Source organism: Natrix helvetica (assembly GCF_964273705.1).
Source record: "Natrix helvetica genome assembly, chromosome: 2".
Classification (NCBI taxonomy): Eukaryota; Metazoa; Chordata; class Lepidosauria; order Squamata; family Natricidae; genus Natrix; species Natrix helvetica.
This window is the reverse complement of record NC_138552.1, coordinates 181031366-181051928: the sequence shown is the minus strand read 5'-3', so window position 1 is coordinate 181051928 and position 20563 is coordinate 181031366.

Below are 20563 nucleotides of genomic sequence, written 5' to 3'. Positions count from 1 at the left end.
ACCGTGTTATCAGTGATAAATTTGCTGATGGTGTGTGTGCCATCTTCTCCATAATAGTAAACACTTAAAAACTAAACAGCTATCTGTATACGGTATTGCGTATCAACACCAACTCTCTTTTCAGCTATGTTTGGAACACTGGGTACACAGGATACACGGCCCATAACCAGTATTAAGTAATTAAGCTCCCCGTTGGGAGAGCGAGTATGCAGAGAAGCGTAATGAGAATGATACGGAATAACATGCACAAACCAGCATACAGAGACACTGAATAGTATAAAAATATAGTAGTTTACTATGTAGAAATATAGAGGTATTCAGAATCCGGTTTGCAGTCCAAGTCATACACAGTTCAGTCAATCAGTTATCAATATTCAGTCTAGCACACAAAGTGGCTAACAGTAGCAAGACTCAGTAACTCACAAGCAGTATCAAACAGTGTCCATAATCAGCATCAAACAAACAGAGAGAGCTAACAGCCATTCTGGGTGCCTCTTATAGCTGCTTGAGGTAACAAGCCAATTACATCTGTCTAACATTTAAAGTAACAGTAAAGTAATCATAGCTTATATACATTGGCAAGCCAAGCCTAGGATTACATCCCTAATAATAGTATTTGGATATGTCATTGCCTCCATGGTTGATAACCAGATTGAGATTTTCAGGTAGTGTTTTTTTTCCCCCAGACCCTAAGCAGGGCATCCCTTACTATGTCTCTGAAAGTAGGAATGAGATTTACTCTTTTCCTCCCAGAAGAAGCCGTGCCAGCCTAGTTGGAGATTGTTTCCTTCTAGCATAAAGATTCTTTTATTTTTTAGTTGGATCCAGTCCTTTAGCCATGTTAGGGCTGCCGCTATTAACTCTTGGCATCACTGAACACCATTTCTTTAGCCTTATCATACTAGAAATAAAAAGGATTGAAATTAAGTTGCTTGTAGAGGCTTGTTACAACATCCAAATGATTTGTTGCTACTTTCATTTCTTGTTCAAAGTTTGGAAAACATTACTTTGTGAGAGAAAGTGTTTTAATGAAGGGCTCAAGGAAGGCAACTTCTCAAAAAACCCTGAAGAATAAGTTCTGCACATAATTCTCCTTTTATTCAAAACCTGTAATAGAAAAAATGTATAATAATTGCTACTTCATCAAAGTTGCAATTTTTGTTGTTATTTTATATCATTGTTTCTTCACAATGAAAGCCTCTACAAACACTTTGTGTAAAAGAACATAATTTAAACGATCAATGTTGCTTTCCTCAAATCAATTGAAAAAATGAACTTGAATTTTAAGTATTCAACATTTACATTGTTTATGAATATGTTGCTTTGGAGGAGGGGTAAATTTGCTATATTCATGAAAAAGATGTTTAGTATCCTCGCCTTTTCCCTACCATTGAATTGCACTTAACAGATGATTAATTTTTTTTGGCTGCTAGTGATGGAATAATACTTGAAGTGATGTCAAACAGGGAAGAGAATGTACAAGAAAAATATATGGGTCATTTCCCCCACTATATTGCAAGGGAGAGAAAGGGTAGAGTCTCTGATATGTCACTTTTAAAAGAGATTTTATTGGCTTAAATCTTTAGGGAAACCACGTGAAGTCAATTTTTGCTCTCTCAGATAACTTTAAAACCTTACTGGTAATGTGAAAATAAGATTTAGACAGTTTCTAACTCTTAAGATATGTGATCTTTGTCATAACCATATCTGGAAATAGTGGGGAAGAATTGGGAGAAAAGAAGGATAATAATTTCAGGATGAAGAGACATTGGTGGAACCTAGAAAATTTTCTTGCTGTTCTTATCATCTCTTAGATATGAGAAGACCACACTGCAGATAACACAAACTATAATATAATTAAATAACCCAGAAGTTTATTTTTTTCCATAATGTTGAGCCATTTTGCTTATCAGATCAAAAACATGATTTAAGTTATTTTCGCACCTATACTATAGATATAGCCCAGGGGCGAAATCAACTTACCTTCGCTACTGGTTCGCAAATGTGGGCATGTGAGTGGGGACCTGGTTTGACATCCCTGCGATACAGACATAGAGGAACAGGTCTCCATGTTCTCTATGCTGAATTCTTCATGTTCGGGGGTTCGGGAGACAGCCTAAGCCACCCTGAAGGGGAGGTGAAGTAAATGGGGGCACCCTGTGAGGTCGGGGAGAAACACAGCTCTCCTGTATGGCCCAAGGTTTTTCTTTCCCTTGGCCATGGCAAGAAGAAGAAGCATCCTAAAGATGGCCACTACAAAGCGGGGACAAACTGAAAATAACAGCTAAGACTGGTGCTGGAGAGAAGAAGGTGAGCCATGGTGGAACTGGGGGAGAAGATCTTTCTTATGTTTTAATAATCAGAACTATTTGCCCAGAGCTGAGTATTAAAGTGACACCTAAGCATTTGGGGGCATTTTTTGTTTTTAAATACCAAACCAGAATGAAAGCTGTAGGAGAATAAAAAACAGATTATGAAATAAACTGGGAAGAAGCATTACTGGGAAGGTATTTTTAAACATTGGATTTATCTGCATATTTTTTTAAAAAAATTAAAATTACTTTGCAAATGTGAGCGTGCGCAGGACCTCCAGTGCATGCGCAGAGCATCAAAAATGGGGCGTTATGATATCCAGGTGGGTAGGTGGAGCCTCCCACCACCAGCGCTACCGGTTCGCCCGGTAAGATACCTTCCATAGGGATTATGTTGAAGAAATGTTAAACAAGCCTAATAGATCTTTAGATTTTGTAGGCAGCAATACCACTGTAAAAATCTTTAAAAGGCTATTTGGTTAGTATTCTAGGGGTGAAATATTTGATGTATCTTATGGATAATGCTTCACATTATTGAAAGCAGGATGCTTGGCAGATATTTTAAATGTGGCTGTACCTGATAGAAGACCTGCTATAGAATGAAATGAAAAACAAAATATGCCTAAGTAACGTAGTGCTATTTAATGCTTGAAAACATTAAATTTCAATGCTAATTCTTATTGAATTACAAGACTTTTCTTCTGTCAAAAACCATAAAGTGAAGCTTTTAAAAATAGACTTTTCAATGAAAATATCTTGAATGCATCACTATTGAGGAAGTTTTCCCATAAAGGGGAAGTTACATGTGATCTTCATACAGAAAAAAAAGAAAAGAAATGAATTGTTTCTGGCAAGTTTGACAGAGTTTTGCTACCATTCCAAGGAAAATTAACACCAGTGTTCTTTAGTATTTCTTTTATCAAATAGCAAGAGTTTAGAATACACACAAACTTATTTAGGTATGGTATAGAGTAGTTGACAGCTCAATACCCTATATCTGTGATGGCGAACCTATGGCATGATTTGTCAGGACACATGAGGTGTTGCACTGTCAGCTGGTCAGCGTGCATGCGTGTGCTGGCCAACTGACACCGGCCTTTTTTTGAAGCCGTTTTCACCCTCCGTAAGCTTCCCTGAAGCCTCTGGAGCGCAAAAAACGTCCCTATGGGCAAACTGGAAGTTCAGGAACGGACTTCCGGTTTGCTCGTAGTGCTGGTTTTTTGCCATACGGGGGCAAAATGGACCTACGGGGAACCCAGAAGTTTGGGAATGGTGACTTCCGGTTTGTGCATAGGGGCAATTTTCGACCTCCGGAGCCTTCAGGGGCCTTCAGGAGGCTTCCCTGAAGGCTCCGGGGAGCAAAAACCAGTCCTACAAGCAAAACGGAAGTGACTTCCAGTTTGTCCGTAGGTCCGGATTTTGCCCTCCAGAGCCTTCAGGGAAACCTCCTGAAGACTCCGGAGGTTGAAAATCAGCCCTACGGAAAACCCGGAAGTCACCATTCCCAAACTTCCAGGTTCCCTGTAGGTCCATTTTTCACCCTCCAGAGGCTTCAGGGAAGCTCCTGAGGCCTCTGGAGGATGTCTGGGGGTGCAGGGGAGGCTGTTTTCTCCCTCCCCAGGCTCCTAGAAAACCTAGAGCCTGGAGAGGGCGAAAAAACCACAGCAAAAGTGGGGGAGGAGTCACTGGTTGTGTGCATGCGCGCAGGGTGGTGGTGGTCATGCACATAGCATGGGTGTGGCATGCTGGCACACGCCCCCCCTGTGCTCCCCCCGCTTTTGGCACTGCAGCAAAAAAACGTTCACCATCACTACCATATATCAGTGATGGTGAACCTTTTCGTCACTGAGTTCCCAAACCTGAACACACGTGCATGCACATGCATTTGTGCACGCCAGAGTACTGGAAATCCGAAGACGAGCTGGCTGGCATGCGCATACCTGTTTTTGGGGCATTTTTGGCCGTTTTTGGCATTTGCAGGCTGTTTTCTGGTGCTCAACTGCTGGCTGGTGCGCATGTGCAAGCCTGAAACCAAAAGACTAGGTGGCAATGGTGTGCATGCCCACAGAGAGAGCTTTGTGTGCCATAGGTTTGCCATCACAACCCAATATAATCCTATGTTCAAAGAAAGTTATTTAGAATAAAAGTGGATTTTCCAGTGACTAAAGCATTTTATTTCCATCACAAAAGTCTTTCCCTTAAACTCTTTGGAACTTCCTCAGTCATAGATCAATTGCTGAGGCTGGATGCTCTCAGGCGGAGGGCTTGTGGAGTTCCTTTTTTTCTCCTTAATGATTTCCTCTGGAACGAAAGATGATAGAAGTGAACTGAAGGGAAAAGACAACTGGACTGCAAGAGGAAGGTATCAAAATATCTCGGGAAAGCACATCAACAGTTACAATGAATGAACACTTACACAATATGCTTGACAGTCCTATATAAATAATAAAGCAAAAGCCAAGTTAACCAAGGAGCATCTAAAAGATGGAGAAGGAGCTTCGTGGGTAACCTTTCTGCCATGTTTCAAAATTGCTTTGATTAAAACACAATGAACATTTTACTTTTAGCAAAAGACAAAGAGAATGAATTACAGTCCCAATTCTTACAGATTTTTAAAACCTTTTTTAAATGCAAAGTGTTTAGATTAGATAAACTGTTCATAAGCACCTACAGCATAATGAAATCATTGTTCCATTATGAAGTTAGTTTGATTTAGTATTAGTTTTGATTATGCTACACTAGTGTAATTAACTTAATTCAGAAACTCAGTTGCCCAAGAACTCAGTCCCCCAAATGTTTTGAGATCAGAATAGCAGCCATGTTAAAAAAAATTTAATTAGTGGAATCATTAAACTTGTTAAAAATGCCAATAATGGAGTCAAGATGAGATTCTCAAGAAGAGTCCAGAAATATTTTTATAGATTTAAGTATTTCTATTGCTATATTTAAAAACTTGGATGAAGAAGTAAATGATGCTCTTACTAAATTTGTAGAAGATGCACATGAGCAAACAAATTAAGCATAATACAGGTTAAAAAGAAAGCAATGCTTTCTCAACTGCTCAGTTACATTCTATTGTTCATCTTGAACTGATTAAATAAAAGAATTAAATTGAAAAGTTGATTTACTCTTAACTGATAAAGAATCAACTAGCTTAGTTTATGTTATCAGTTTTGAAATATAAACTGTTTGCTAATATTAATAACAAAGGTGAACAATTTTCATTCAAAGCATACTGTAAGTGTTTAGATTTTGTGCTATTTTAGTTAGTATTTGAATAAGAAATCAATCATGAAATTGAAGGAGCAGAAATAATTTTTCTAATAATTTTACAAATCAGAGTATTGAAGTACTAGATTCAGCTTTTGAACCACTATTCTAGAAAGCTGTTGACATATTTCTAGAAATCAATGCAAAATTAAAAGAATTAAAGTTACTTAAAAAGTTAATCATGATGCACAAATTAGAAATACTCCTACTCAATTTAATTAAAAACAATGGGAAGCGGACATATTGCAAAGCCAAATGATAGCCTCAAGATCAACCTGAGTTCCAAAAATGCCTCTATGGTGAATGAAAGTAGCATCGTGCTTAGTTGGAAAGTATTATCTCAGAAGTAAAGCAGAATTAGGAGAGAACATACTACCGGTATAAAAGAATGACTTGAGATATAGCTATTAACTGTGGTATAAATTGGTGCTGTATAGCTGACTACAATTGGAATCAATGAGTGAATGGCTATTGCCAGGAATTCTTGTGTAGATGCTCCCCCAATTACCCATATTACAAATGTACCCACCCATTCAAAACTCTTGGGATCTTCTGACTAAAAGAACCCTTCAGTTTAAAGACTTGTGAAGAGAAGTCCACACAGATTAAAAAGATGTGGATAAATGTTGACCTCTCACCTTCCCTCCCAGGTTTTAAGCTTTAGCCATCTTAAGGACGCCTGTAAAAGAATGCTGCCTTGAATGAATGAATGGATAAGTGAATGAATGATCAACTACCTATCTTAGTTTACATTTTAACATTTTTTCAACAAAAATGTCACAAGCGAGCTTAATAAATGCTTTATCAAAATTGTCTGATGTGTTACTGTGGTATTCCCATAATTTATTATTAGTTTAGTAATTATACAGGTAAGTAAGTATAAGTCCCTGTGGGGAGAGGGGGCGACTAATAAGTTCAAATAAATAAATAAATAAAATATGTGCATGCGTGTTTTAAAATAATATAAGATCTGGCATTTACAAACACTTGTTGGTTGTAGTAATGCATTATTTTCTAGATGTTCTTAGATTACGGTATTTTTTGTAAACTAGAACTTTCCACTATTAAATCATTTACTGGCTACCAGACTTGATGAGCTGTGACTTTCAAATATTAGGCTACAGCTCACAGTATCCTCAGTCTTCAAGGCAAAATTACAAACCTTGTGTTAAATTTATTCATTTGATATATGCAGTGAAAAGACACAAATGAAAAAACACACATTTGAAATCTCACTGAGGAGTTTCTATTTAAAGTAACAAACATCTGTTTAAGTAATTTTTTATCTGGACAAGTTCATATCTGTGTAGTAATGGAAGCTGTCAAAACTTTGGTTTGCCAATTTTTTTTAGAAAGTCTAGTGATTTCAACATTTTTCTCACCAACGAGTAGGATTCCTGCTTAATACTTCTGGAAAAAAATTCTCTTCGCCAAAAATTTAAAATATTTTCTTCTTTCTGTGTTACTCTCAACTTCACTCATGATTATTTTGTAGCCAAAGTGCAATGTTTTCATATTTTATTGTGTAAAATATGAAATATGTAAATGATCCCACTGACTACAAATCTTTTGTCATTGTAGAATAGATTGAAGGGCAAATGAGTCTATACTGTTATGCAGTTAGTGCTGATAGGCTTGACATCATGTAGTTGATGCTTTTGTTATGCTCAAGCACAAATATATATTAATCTGGTTTTATTAAGATTAATTCATTTTAGAAGCAAATGTTGCAAATACAACTCCAGAAGCATTGGTTCATCATTATCCTAATGTACACAAGGAACATTAGGAGAAGGAATAACAGGCAAGATACTTTTTTTAAAAAATCATCTTTGTCTTTGTTCTGCTTTCTCCAAAGGCAAATTTTAGATTGTCCTCTTCAGACTGTTTCCTGGGACATCTACTCCTTCCTTCTCCTTTTCTCCAATTCTGAGAAATGGAAGGTCAACACGCAGGCTTCCAGTCATAATATGTAGCTTATATAATACCCTTTGCTGTCCTTTAGCTGTTCTTGATGGATTCTTTTTTTAAGTGTTCTTGTGTATTTGTTCAGGTGCTTCTACCTCTTAAGAGTGTCACTTTTTCTTCTACTTCATCATTTCTCATGCTATGTACTGCACTTAAGTTAAACAAATAAAGCAACAATATATATGCTTGGCCTATTCCTTTTCAATCTTGATCTACTTGGTTGAGCCATAGTCCATTCTAACTGTTGCTTTCTGATAATCACGTATGTTCTTCAATATAGAGATGAAATGACCCAGTACCCCCATGTTTTACGGGCTAACCACAATTTGTCAGCAAGCCTTAGTGTAAACAAGAAAGCAAAAACAAGCACTATTTTGGAACTCCCTTGCCTTTTCTATCATTCATCAAATCTTAGAAATATTACCAAAATATCTTGATAGAGCTGTTGTATGAAATAAAGTTTTCTGCATGCTTAAGATGGACTAGGACAGTTTCCCTTTCTCCTTTTGGAAGTGGGGGGACCTACCAAATCTGCATTGAATCTTATCAGGTCACAGTAAAGAATGAAATTTCCGGCTTCCGGTTCCGGCGGCTGACGGCGACGGGCAGAGACTGCTCGCCCCGCGCATCCCTGGTGGGCTCCCCACTCCTTGGGGGGCACAGGACGCCCCGGAGAGGTGTTCTGCCGTAGGAGCGGCGCGGCGGGAGGACCCCTGCATCGGCGGCGGCCGTCGGGGGGCTCCCGCTTCGCTCCAGGCACTGAGGAGCGCGAAGGGGAGGCGCGCTGAAGCGTCTTCGCTGTGAGGCTGTCCGGAAGAAAAAAAAGACAGTTGAAGGATGCAGCGGCGGTGCGGTGAGGTGTAGACTCCCTTCATACCTATTACCAACTCTAAAGCTTGTCAGTTGTGTTAATTGGAACTTTTGGCTAACTTGGAGAAGCGTGACTGGAGGGGAGGGGGATTTCCCCCCCCTTGGACAAGCGGCTAGAAACAAACGTGCTCGTAGCCCCAGGGAAGGAGGAGGGGGAGAGCCAAACCAAAGACTCCAACTAAATGGATCTTCAGATCTAAACCTTTAGGTTTCAAGAAAATGTGATCTGGAAGCCTTGGGAACTTTGAATTTTGAAAACTTTATTTGTTGCCTCAGTACCCGAAGTTGGCAGGGCAAGATGGCACACTTCTGTTGCCTTCATGAAAGGTGAACTTGACTTCACCTCTTAGCTTCAGGCTTCCGGTCTTTGTCTCCGTGTTATTTGGATAATTCTCTTGTGGATTGTTTGCTTTTGAACTTTTTGGAGTGAAAAACGTCTGTTCCCTGCCAGGGTGATTAGAGAGTTCCCTTGTGCCTGGTCTCTCTACCCCCCGGACTCCCTTGGCTGCTCTACCACTCTGACTGATTCTTCTCTATACTGATTGGACTCTTTATTACTAACAATGACATCTAAAAGACCACCTCCTGGAAAGTCTGGCTTTGCTGCCTCTGCCCCGACATCTGCAACCTCAAGTCCGAGCACACAATCAACATTGACAGCCTTTAAACAAGTTAAAACTACGGACTTGGAGTTTCACCAAATGTTTCAGCAAATTCTACAGGGACAAGAGGAAATAAAGAAACAACTGAAGGACATGAAAGAAGAAATTAGAGGCAACCAGGAAAAAATTAATAAGAACTCACAGAGACTGGATCTCTTGGAGCAGGGGGCGGCTGAGATGAGGGGGGGGGGGTGGAGGGCGTGCAAAAGGGAAACAAAGAGCTTGACACCCAACAAATGAAAATAGAGTTTGAGAGAATGTCCTTCTATCTTAGGTTTCAGAATGTGATGGAGACAGACGATGAAAACATTAGGGACATCATGACAACTATCTTGGCTGAGTATACTCAGAAAGAAAAACAACAGATGGGGTGGGAAATAGACCTGGTTTATAGAGTGAACTCCGCATATGCTAGAACACACAATGTCCCCAGGGAGGTACACATTAAATTTCTTAGGAAAAGCACAAGAGATGAAATTCTGAATACACAAAGGGGACAAGCCCTGATACACAAAGATAAGGAGATAACCATACTGAAACAGATCCCCAAGAAAGTGAGGGAGAAAAGAAAATATTATTCGCAATTGGCCAGAAGGGGGTGTGGTTTCGTTGGTTGCTGCCTGAAGGTATGTTAATATTCTGGGAGGAGACAAGGGTCAGAATTAATACACCCATAGAGGCGCAGGCCTTTATGGAAAAAAATAAATTACTCCTAGAAAAACCAGAAGACATCCCAGTAGATGCACAAGACACGGGAGGGGCCGGAGCACTGCCAACACGTGGAGATGGGGCGACATCAAGAAAGCTCAGATCACACAAATAAGTGAAAATCCACATGACATAAATTGATTGAAATTACTAATGAATCTACCACACCGACTATATGTTATTATATAATATTTGAATGTTATGCAAATGTACACCATGAGTCTGGAGGGGGGGTATACCTACCGCAGTTTGCGGCTGCCACAATTTGTAACTTTCCCCATACCTTTTCCTTTTGTAAAACATCCAAAAACCAATAAAACTTTGTTAAAAAAAAAAGAATGAAATTTCCTCCAATAGGGCAAAATAAGATATATTTGTGCAAAATTTCTGCTCTTTACAATTCCCTTTCCTCACTGCAGTCCTACCAGACATAGGTCCTGTTCTTTCAAGATCCGTAACGGAGCCAATGAGAAGGTTAATGTTATAGAGACATTCAGGAAGAATCAATTGTATTAAATTTTGATTGTGCTATACTAGTGTAATTAATGTAATTGAGATCCTAGTTGACCAAGAACTTTTTCTGCCAAAAGTTTTGATTATTGAGATCAGAATAACAGCTATGTTAAAAAAATTAAATTAATTAGTTAAATAATTAAACCTGTAAAACGCCAATAATGGAGTCAAGATAAGATTCCCACAAAGAATTCAGAAATATATAGATTTAAGTATTCTCTATTGCTAGTTGAACTAGTCAACTAATACCCCAAATTAATTCAAAGCAGGTTTAGTCATATACACTTTATTTGTTTTATTAAAGAATTCATAAATGAAAAGAAACAGAAAAAGAAGAGGAAGAAAACTATGTTAAAGTACAAGACAACTAGACTAAAAGCCTATCCACAGCAGATATGAAGCAAGAATGCCTGTATTATGTCCTATTAAGCAATCTATGCCACAAAGTCTGAAGGATAGAGGCTGAATTCTGAATTCTTTAATAGGAAGAACACAATTGCCTGTTGAGACTGGTCTAAATAATTTGTAATTACCAGTTGTATAAATTTGTCCTGCAATAGTGATAGATACACCATTTCAAAAGTGCATGCCTAACCATCCCGACGATTGTGGATAGGGAACATTATTGAATTTCCTAGTCAGTATTACTTAGGGCAAAAGGGTGTAAATCTTCAATCTATTACTCTGAACATCAAGATCAAAAATTCTCACTCCAGGCTTTTTTTTTTAAAGCTTAGCACAGATAGGTACTGGGGAGAAAACCCACAGTGACCCATATCAGATGTTATTTGTTCCTTCCATAGGAAATTCTATCACTCTACTAATAGTACTTTCGCAGATCCTATTATACATGTTTCACAGTGGTGGGGATAAGGTGTGTTCCTGGGAGGGCTGAGCAAAAAATGGCAGGAGTTTATGCCAAGGGTATATATTCCATAACATTAAGGTTATTGAGGTGCTCAGCTAAAGCCAGTAGATACCTACATCAGTCAAGAGAGATTTAGGAAGGTATTGAAGAGGAAGATTGTCACTTTAGTGATAATGTCCAAAAGCATAATTTCATACTGCATGAGAAAAAGCAATGGTAAAATACTCTCTTTTTATTACCATGTAAGCTCTTTGGATAGATTATATGAAATGATTGATGCTGTACCTTCTCTGTTGCAATGCCTGCCCTCTGGAATAGCTTTCTTCCAGAGATTCCAACTTTACGGTGTTCCAAAATATTTTCTGGCTTTACTCCCAGGCCTGAAGGTAGGGCAGCTGTTGAGCCACTATAGACAGCCATGGAGTTGACCTTGGAGAAGCTAAGCAGAGGTACCAATGATTACACTTACATAATTTAAATCTAGGCAACAGTATGACAAAGAAACTCAGATTGACTCCTCCCTAATTCACTCTAGTATAGTGATCATCGGAAGCTCACTTTCTGTCATTCAGGATACTGCTTATAAGTGCTTTGTGCTTAGAGCTCAAGATATTGTTAGAGACTCCACACACTCACTTCGCAGTCTGTTTCTGTCGCTCCCCTCTGGGAGTAGCTTTCAAAGTAATTCTAGCAGGACTACCAGCTTCTGTAACAGCTTTGTTCCTATGCCATCCATTTGGCAAATTCTCAAGATTCCGTTCTCTCGCCTTCTATATGTATACATCTAAACTAGACTGTGTTGTTTCTCTGTGTCATATAATATATGTGGGTATAGCATAATTTTGTATTAATTTATTTTATCATGTTTATGTATTAAACATGATAAAATAAATTAAAGGTGGAGACCCTTTGAAAGCTCTATGCAACACAATTTCATTTTATGTATGCCAATTAGTGTACATTCAAAGTGACAATAAAGTTAGTCTAAGTTCTAAAAATCAAACTATGTTAGTAGAAGGAGATGTAAGAGATCTCTTATAACAGCAAATAATGCCATGGGCTAACTGTGGAAGAGATCATGAGCTGTTTATGTGCAAGTTTCAAATTCAATTTCCAAAGAGGAAGAACAAGTCTAACCAGTTTTCATGATATAATCCTGAAGACAAAGACATCATTTTCAAGAACAATGGGAATTACACTCAGATCTGGAATCTTATTAAAAGGGAACCAGAGGAACTATGGAATTAAATCAAATAAATTGTTATGGATAAATACAAAAAGAGGCTGCCAAAGAACAAGAAAGAGAAGAAAGCAAACTGGATGTTGTAACAGATGGTAAAAGTTGCACCAAACTGAAAGAAGAGAAGCCAAAGCCAAGAAAGAAGGAATTTCAAAGATCTATTTGAAGGAACAAGAAGACATTGGAGGTGGAAATGAACATGGAAAAAAAAAACCAAGGAAAACCTTCCAAGAGATTACTAAACTCAGGAGGTGGTTCCAATTTTGAACTGGTATGCTAAAAGATGCCAATGGAGAAATATTAACTGATTCACAGATATTGAACAAAGGTGGACAGAGTATATACTGAGATTCTACATAAAGAAATGTCACATCCAAGATAGCTTAGAAGATATTCCCTATTTACAAGAATTTCTAGTACTAGACAATGAAGTGAGATTAGCACTTTGATCATTACCAAATAAAAAAGGCTACAGGAAATGATTAATTGAACGTAGACACCACTCAACTCCAACTAACTCTGAGCAATTCACAAGTAGAGATTCAGTTTGATCTAATGGTTAAGGCACCTGATTAGAAACCAGAAGACACTTGAGCTCTAGTCCCACTTTAGGCATAAAAGTCAGCTGGGTGACCTTGGGCCAGTTACTGTCTCTCAGCCCAACTCACCTCATAGGGCTGTTGTTGTGAGGAAAATAGGAGGAGAAAGGTGTGAGGGATATGTTTGCCCCTTGAGTCTTTTTGTAAAAATAATAAAGAAGGGAAATAAATAAATAAATAAAGCACAGCACAACATAACATATCAGCACAGCCTAGGAAAGATAGTACCCAGGCAAAATGAATGAGACAAGATTGTATACTCTCTTCTGATTTATTCAGTCTATATTCTGAATATATATTGAGGCTAGATTGATAGGAAGAAATGAGTTATGGTTTGATTTTCTGGATTATTATTTTTCCCTGTAACTGTTTCGCCAGACCCATTTTCAAGCTTCTTTTTTCTATTGCTGGCTTCTTCTCCCACATCAAATTTGAACTTGTTCTGCCATGTTTTCAGAGAGTTGTCATATTGACAGAGTCCCAATCACTTTTATATATTTTATTTCCAGTATTATATATTCCATTGGTTGGAAAAAAGTCTGTCCGTCCATCTGGTCATCCATCCACCCCAGTTTTACATAGATAAGATAAACAGTGCAAGATGATAGAAAAAGTAAAAGGTAAAGGAGTCCCTGCGGATTTTACTCCACTAGTTGTTGCCAATTATAGCGGGTGATGCTCATTTCTGTTTCAAGGTTATTGAGCCAGTGCTGTCCGAAGACATTTCTGCAGTCATGTAGCCAGCATGATGTCACAGAGCACTGTTACTGTACCTTCCCACAGAAGTGGTGCCTATTTATCTACTTGCATTTGCATGCTTTTGAACTGCTAGGTGCCCAGAGCTCGGGCGAGGATGGGAGCTCACCCCATCATGTAGCCCTTAGGTGTTGAACCTAGTCTGTTGGCTGTCCATTGAGCCATTATTTGTAAGACAAATACCGAATATCCACATTAGATCTTGAAACCTGATTTTTTTTCTGAACATCAATGCTTCTCCAGTTCTTGAACAAATCTGACAGTCTCAGAAAATAAGGCAATGGGAGTGATACTTAAGAGTTGTTTTTCAGCAATCTTTGAACAATACCTAGCTAATGGTGGTGCATGGATTGGGGAACCAAAGTTACTTAGATGTATGAATGCTTGATTCCCATTTTATTTACTAGAATGAAAGCAAAGGATGAAATAATAATTTATTCCTAATTTGTTAATGACACCTTTGTGTAGGTTCTTTAGATAGAATTCCATATGCACACACTGCGCTAGTCAAATTACATAAATAACTAGATGTATCCAGCTAATCCACTTTACCAAGTTATTATTATGTGTAGCACTATTAGTTACAGTAGTAATTTTTAAATTACTTTCCTATAATAAATGTTGAGATGAACTTTCAGATAAAACAATCAAGGCATTGATGGGCTAAGGAGTTTGGGGATCCTTCTCTATAGGATCATCAGCACTATGATGCTGTGCCCCATGTTAAATGCTGTTGTTTTCCCAAAAACAGCCACAGCTCCCACTGCTTAGTTTAAAAAATAATTTTTAATGTCTCCTCCCAAGTTCTCATGTTCCTTGTACTAAGAAAATCCAATATGTTTTACAAGTATCTAATAAGAGCTAAACCAGGGGTGTTAAACTTGCTTCATCCCAATGTTGTCACATGACATATTATGACTTCCCCCCTCTTTGCTAAACTGGGTGTGGGCGTGGCCAGCGCATGACGCATCTGGCCTGAGGGCCGTGAGTTTGACACCCCTGATCTAAACTACTGAATCACTTCCTTTAATTATTACTTTAATTATTCAACTGATTGCTTTGCACCATTTTCCTGGGTTTCAAAGGACAGATTTTAAAACATGATCTTAAAAGCTAACATGCTGTAATCATGCTGGGGTAGTTTGTATGTGTGTGTGTGTTTTCTCTCTTGTAACTTGTCATCAGTCCAATATTTTCCCAACAATGATCTAGAACTTGTCTGAATGTCTGATACTTCCAACAAACAAACCTAAGTATTGATGACAGCAAACTGTTCTTGTTTGGAGGTTAGACTGTATTGCTTGTATCTTATCAGGGTGATATAGGAATATTAATATTTTTTTCAAGCAATACCCCTTCACTCACATACCCACAGGCACACCATTTTTTGCTAAAATATACCTGCACCTAAAATCTACTTGCTTACATTGTGTAAGTTTTTGAAATTTCGCAAATATATTTATTGGAAAGGCATATTAAAAATTATACCTTAGTTAACATTTACCTGTATATGGAAGAAAAAAAGAATGTACACGTACAATCTGTTTTTTTGTCAAAAATGTTGTTCAAAGTGGCTGATTCACACAGAACTCAGAAGAATCATCTAAAATGTTTCCATCTGTTTTTTTTTAAAACAATGGGTTTTTCCAAAGATGTGGGAATGGATGGAACAAGTGTTCTGACTGAATGGTAGGGAATGGAAGGATTTATGATCCTTCCATTCACCACCATCCAGTCAAAGTTGAAGAAGCTTCTTGGATGAGAAGCAAAATGTCTTCAAAGAAAAACCAGAAAGTCCATTTGCCTCTTATAAAAAGCACCTTTGGGACAACCATGACCTGAATGACTAACAATCTCCATAGACACTTAATGGGTTTAATGCTGCGATAAAGGTAAAGCTACTTCACTGATGCAGTTCCATTAATGACACTGGAAAAGCCCACAGGGTACAGAATCCATCGTCTCTGTGCCTCAATTAGGAAAGCTAGCAGCAACTGATTTACCTAGATGATGCTAGCATCATTTCTATTTTAAGGGAGGGGGAACAGGATTCTGTCCAGTTCCTTGAAAGCATAAACAGCACAGAAAGGTGGGAGGGGGCTGCAGCTTGGATTGAAGAATTGACAGTGCAAGAACAGCCCATTCTTCATAAACCAAAAGATATTTAGAATAGCCACCACTGACAGCATGTTCTGTCAATGATTTCTTTGAATGAGTTGTTTTCGTTGTCTGAGTTTTGCTTGTACTGACTTTTTTAAAGGTGTACTTCAGAGGTGGGTTCCTACTGGTTCGCACCAATTCAGTAGAACCGGTTCGTCAAATCTACCAAACCGGTTAGAAGAGATTCCACCCATGGACCCGGAAGTAAGTTCCGGAACGCCTGCCCCAGCCCTGTCGCTCGCTCGCCCTGCCCATTCTGTCGCAGCTCGCTCGGTCCCCCGCCCGTCTGCACTAAACTAGCCCAGCCCACTGTTCACTGATTGGCTGGAGTCCAGCCAATCAGTGAGCGGGCTGTAGTTGTCCCGCCCACCTCTAACACCCTTTTAAAAGCATGGCCCCAAAAGTCTTTCTTGTTCCCGAGCAGCTGTCGCATTGCGCTTACTGATCGAGTCCTCCCTTCCTTTGTTTTGTTTCGCTTTGACTTTCAGCAGCTTGCTGCTTCCCTCAAGTAAGCAACTAAGTGCAAGGGGGGGCGGGAGACTAGCTTACGCCAGCTCGCAGCTTTCGAGAGGGAAGACCTTCAGGCCTTGCCTCGCAAAAGCCACAAGCTGGCGTATGCCACATGGTCGAAAGGAGGTGGGTAATGGCGGGGGGGGGGGAGGCAAGCTTATGCCAGCTCGTGGCTTTTGCAAGGGAAGGCCTTCAGGCCTTGCCTCACGAAAGCCATGAGCTGGCGTATACCGCATGGCCGAAAGGAGGTGGGTGGGGGCGGCAGGAGGCTAGCTTCGCCAGCTCGCAGCTTTCGCGAGGGAAGACCTTCAGGCCTTGCCTTGCAAAAGCCGCGAGCTGGCGTATGCCGCATGGCCAAAATGGGGTTTCCTGCTACCCCCCGCACCCCCCATCTCCATTCTCACCTGGCTGGCTAAGCCTGCCAGGCAGCGGGCCTAGCTGACCCGGTTGTCCCTTGTCCCTTCAGTCCATCTTACCTGCTGCTTCGTCGCCTGCCTGCTCCCTGCTGCATCCATCACATTGGAGAGCTGCTGATTCTGCCTGCTGGTAAGTGACCCGGTTTTTTTTCTTTTGTGCTTTTAATGTTTTTTTAAAATAATATTTCATTTATTGTGTATAGAATTTTTTTAATTGTTTTATTTAAATGTATTGAGTATAGAATTTTTTTAAATGGTTTATTTCAATTTATTGTGTGTAGATTCTTTTTAAAATTGTCTTAGACTATTTAAAAAAAGATTCTATCAACAATAAATTAAAATAAACCATCAAAAAAATTCTATAGTCAATACTTTTAAATGTATTGTGTATAGAATTTTTTTTAAATTGTTATATTTAAAAGCATTGAGTATATAAATTTTTAAAATGGTTTATTTCAATTTATTTTGTGTACAATACTTTTAACTGGTTTTATTTTAAATTATTGTGTGTGGAATACTTTGAAATTGTTTCATTTTAAATTGTTGGTAGAATCTTTTTTTAAATTGCGTTAGACTATTTAAAAAATATTCTATCAATAATAAATTAAAATAACCATTTAAAAATATTCTATACTCAATATATTTAAAAGTATTGTGGATAGAATATTTTTAAATGGTTTTATTATAATTTATTGAGTATAGAATATTTTTAAATGGTTTTATTGAAATTTATTGTGTATAGAATATTTTTAATCGTTTTATTTTAAATTATTGTCTGTGGAATACTTTGAAATGGTTTCATTTTAAATTATTGTTGGTAGAATCTTTTTTAAAATTGTGTTAGACTATTTAATTTATTGTGTATAGAATATTTTAATGGTTTTTAAGGATTTTTAAAAATTACTTATAGAATATTTTTTTAAATTATTTTAGGGAATTTTTATTTATTTATTGTTTATAGAATATGTTTATTACAAGAAATGTTATTCCTTTTTGCAAATGTTTTATTTGTGATGCAATATGTTGCTTTTAAGTGTACAGGTTGGTGCATGGTTTATGTATCTCAAGGTGGCTGCTTTTCTATGGACAGGCCAGGTTGGTGCAAGGCAGCTTTGCCAGATTTTGTGTGTTTCTGTGTGATACCTGGTTGTTTAGGTAATTGTGAGGTGATTGCTGGTTCTGGGAGCTTCTTGGCACTGTCCTTTATAATTTCCCACAATGTCTTGTGTTAGATATTAACTCTGTCTGCTATAGTTTCCAACAAGGTCCTCTGTTCAGGCGGGAACAGAGATTGAATCCTATTGGCTAAGAGGTCTGACAGCTCCCTATAAAAGGGCTGCTGTCAGACCAAGAAGTGGCTGGATTGTACAGACTTGTTCCACTACAATAAAGAGCTGTTGTTACGTTAAGTCTGTGTCTGCCTTCTTATTACCCGATCTAACACCTTGATGGTTTCTATTCCAGTGGCTTTGTCTTTCCTGTCCTTAGGGTTAGGGAAAAAAACTGGTTTTGTCTGCAGTCTTTGTGGGGGAAATTGTTATTTTTTGGTATTTTCCTGGCACTGTCATAGCTTGTGTGTGTGTGTGTGTGTGTGTGTAATGTCCCGCAGTTATCTACACATGAATAAAGATCAAGTACTAATAATATTTCCTTATACATTTTAGTGACCTTTCCTTACATAATTGGTGTATGCTTCATACTTTTAGATTTCTAATTTCTTTTCTGTTAGTTAGCAATTGATAAAACAAATCTCACGTGAAAAAGTATTTGAAGCCTTCTTGATTTTAATTGTCAATTTATTAATTCCTGCACATTCTAATATTTATTCATTTTCATATCTTTGTTTTTCCACTGTTGTGCAAACACAATTCCAGCAGCTGTTAACATGTGTAAAATTAAATATGTATTGTATTCCCTTTGAAATGCCCAACCAAATATTACTGGTTTTAAATCCATATCTTGCTTTACCATTGCTTCTAACCATGACACCACTAACTCTTGAATAGCTACTTGGTCTGTCCTAAGTACTGAACCTAATTCATATATTCCTGATTTTGAACTGAGGAATAAATTTCAGGGAAAAAAATCTGTATTGCTCTGTGAATCTACCCATTACCTGTAGTGTAGTCCTCAGTTAACAACCACAATTGAGTCCAATATTGTTTTATTTCTTCTGCAGTTAGTATTATTTAACAGGATGAAGAGGCAACAGTGTATGACCGCTAGGACAGTCATCTTTCCTATGTAAGTAGCTGTTTTATTGCTTTGTGTGTTGGTTTCATCCTTAATATAGTAGTGCAAGCAATTAAAGTCTTCCTTTCTGTATCTCTTTGTGCAGGCCATTCATTGGAGCAAGGTGGTCAGTGGGTGACTTCAACACACAAAAGGACAGTAATCTTTCTTTTCTATTATTTTGTGTGCTGGTTTCATCCTAATGCAGTGCATGCAATGGAAGAGTTCATTTCTGTGTCTCTTCTTTGTGCAGGCCATTCATTGGAGTCAGTGATATTGAAGACTGGCAAGGACAGTCATCTTCCTTCTGTAAGTAGCTCTTTTATTGTTTTGTGTACTTATTTTAATATTATTTAAGTAGTAAGTACACAAAATAATAAATTTCCTTTTTTATATCTTTTTGTAGATCATCCATTGGGGCAAAGAACTCAGTGACATTGTCTTGGCCACTCCCATCCAGTCACATGACTGCCAAGCCACTCCCATCTGGTCACATGATTGCCAAGCCACTCCCACCCGGTGACATGGCTGGCAAGCCACTCCCACTCGGTCAGATGGCCGGCAAGCCACTCCCACAAAGCAGGCCACACCCACAGAAGAGGTTCTAAAAAAATTTGAAACCCACCACTGGTGTACTTGCTGAGTTTGTTGTGTTCCCTGTAATCTTATCTTCTTGAATTAAGGAGATAAATATGCATGCGTAGCAATGGGCATGCAACAGAAAAGTTATGTTCTACCTTACCTGGGGGTGGGCGGGGGAAAAGCTGGTTTCTTATTACTTTCTATCTGAAATTTTAGAAAGCTGACAGACATCTTACCTTTTGTGCAGGAAGCTTAAAATTAGGTATTTGCTGTTATTAGCTCAAGAGCAAAATATTCCCTTGGGATGGAACTGAAGAATGAACATATCATCCTTTCCCTAGCAGTCTCTTCCCAACCTTTTTAAATTAATTATTGGTAGACCTCACTTAACAAGTGCCCTGTTTAGTAGCTGTTTGAAGTTATGATGGCACTGAAAAAGTCATGTCCAGCCAGTCCTTGCATTTACAAATCTCACCAGACCCTGCAGTCATGGGATCACCATTTGCACATTTTACAACTGGCTTCCACCAAGCAGGGTCAACAGAGAAGCTGCAGCAAAATTGCAAGTCTTGGCCACTTGACACCTTGTTAATGACTGTGTCACTTAGCAATGGAATTGCTGCTCCCAGTTGTAATCATTAGGCGAGGATTACCTGTACTGCTCTATGGGTTGAGATCAACGAAAGAGCTACTGCTTCCACATCATGCCTAGATACTCAGATGAGGATCAGTGGAGGCCACATTATAACCAAGGTTGCCAGTATCGTGCTTACTCTTGTTTGGTGCAAGCGAGCTAAAATAATCCTCTGGGGAGCTTAGACAGGCAGCTGGAAGGAGAGGGAGGCAGCGATTTCCAAAGCTGACCTATATTTCTTCACTTGTCATACCAGATCCTTC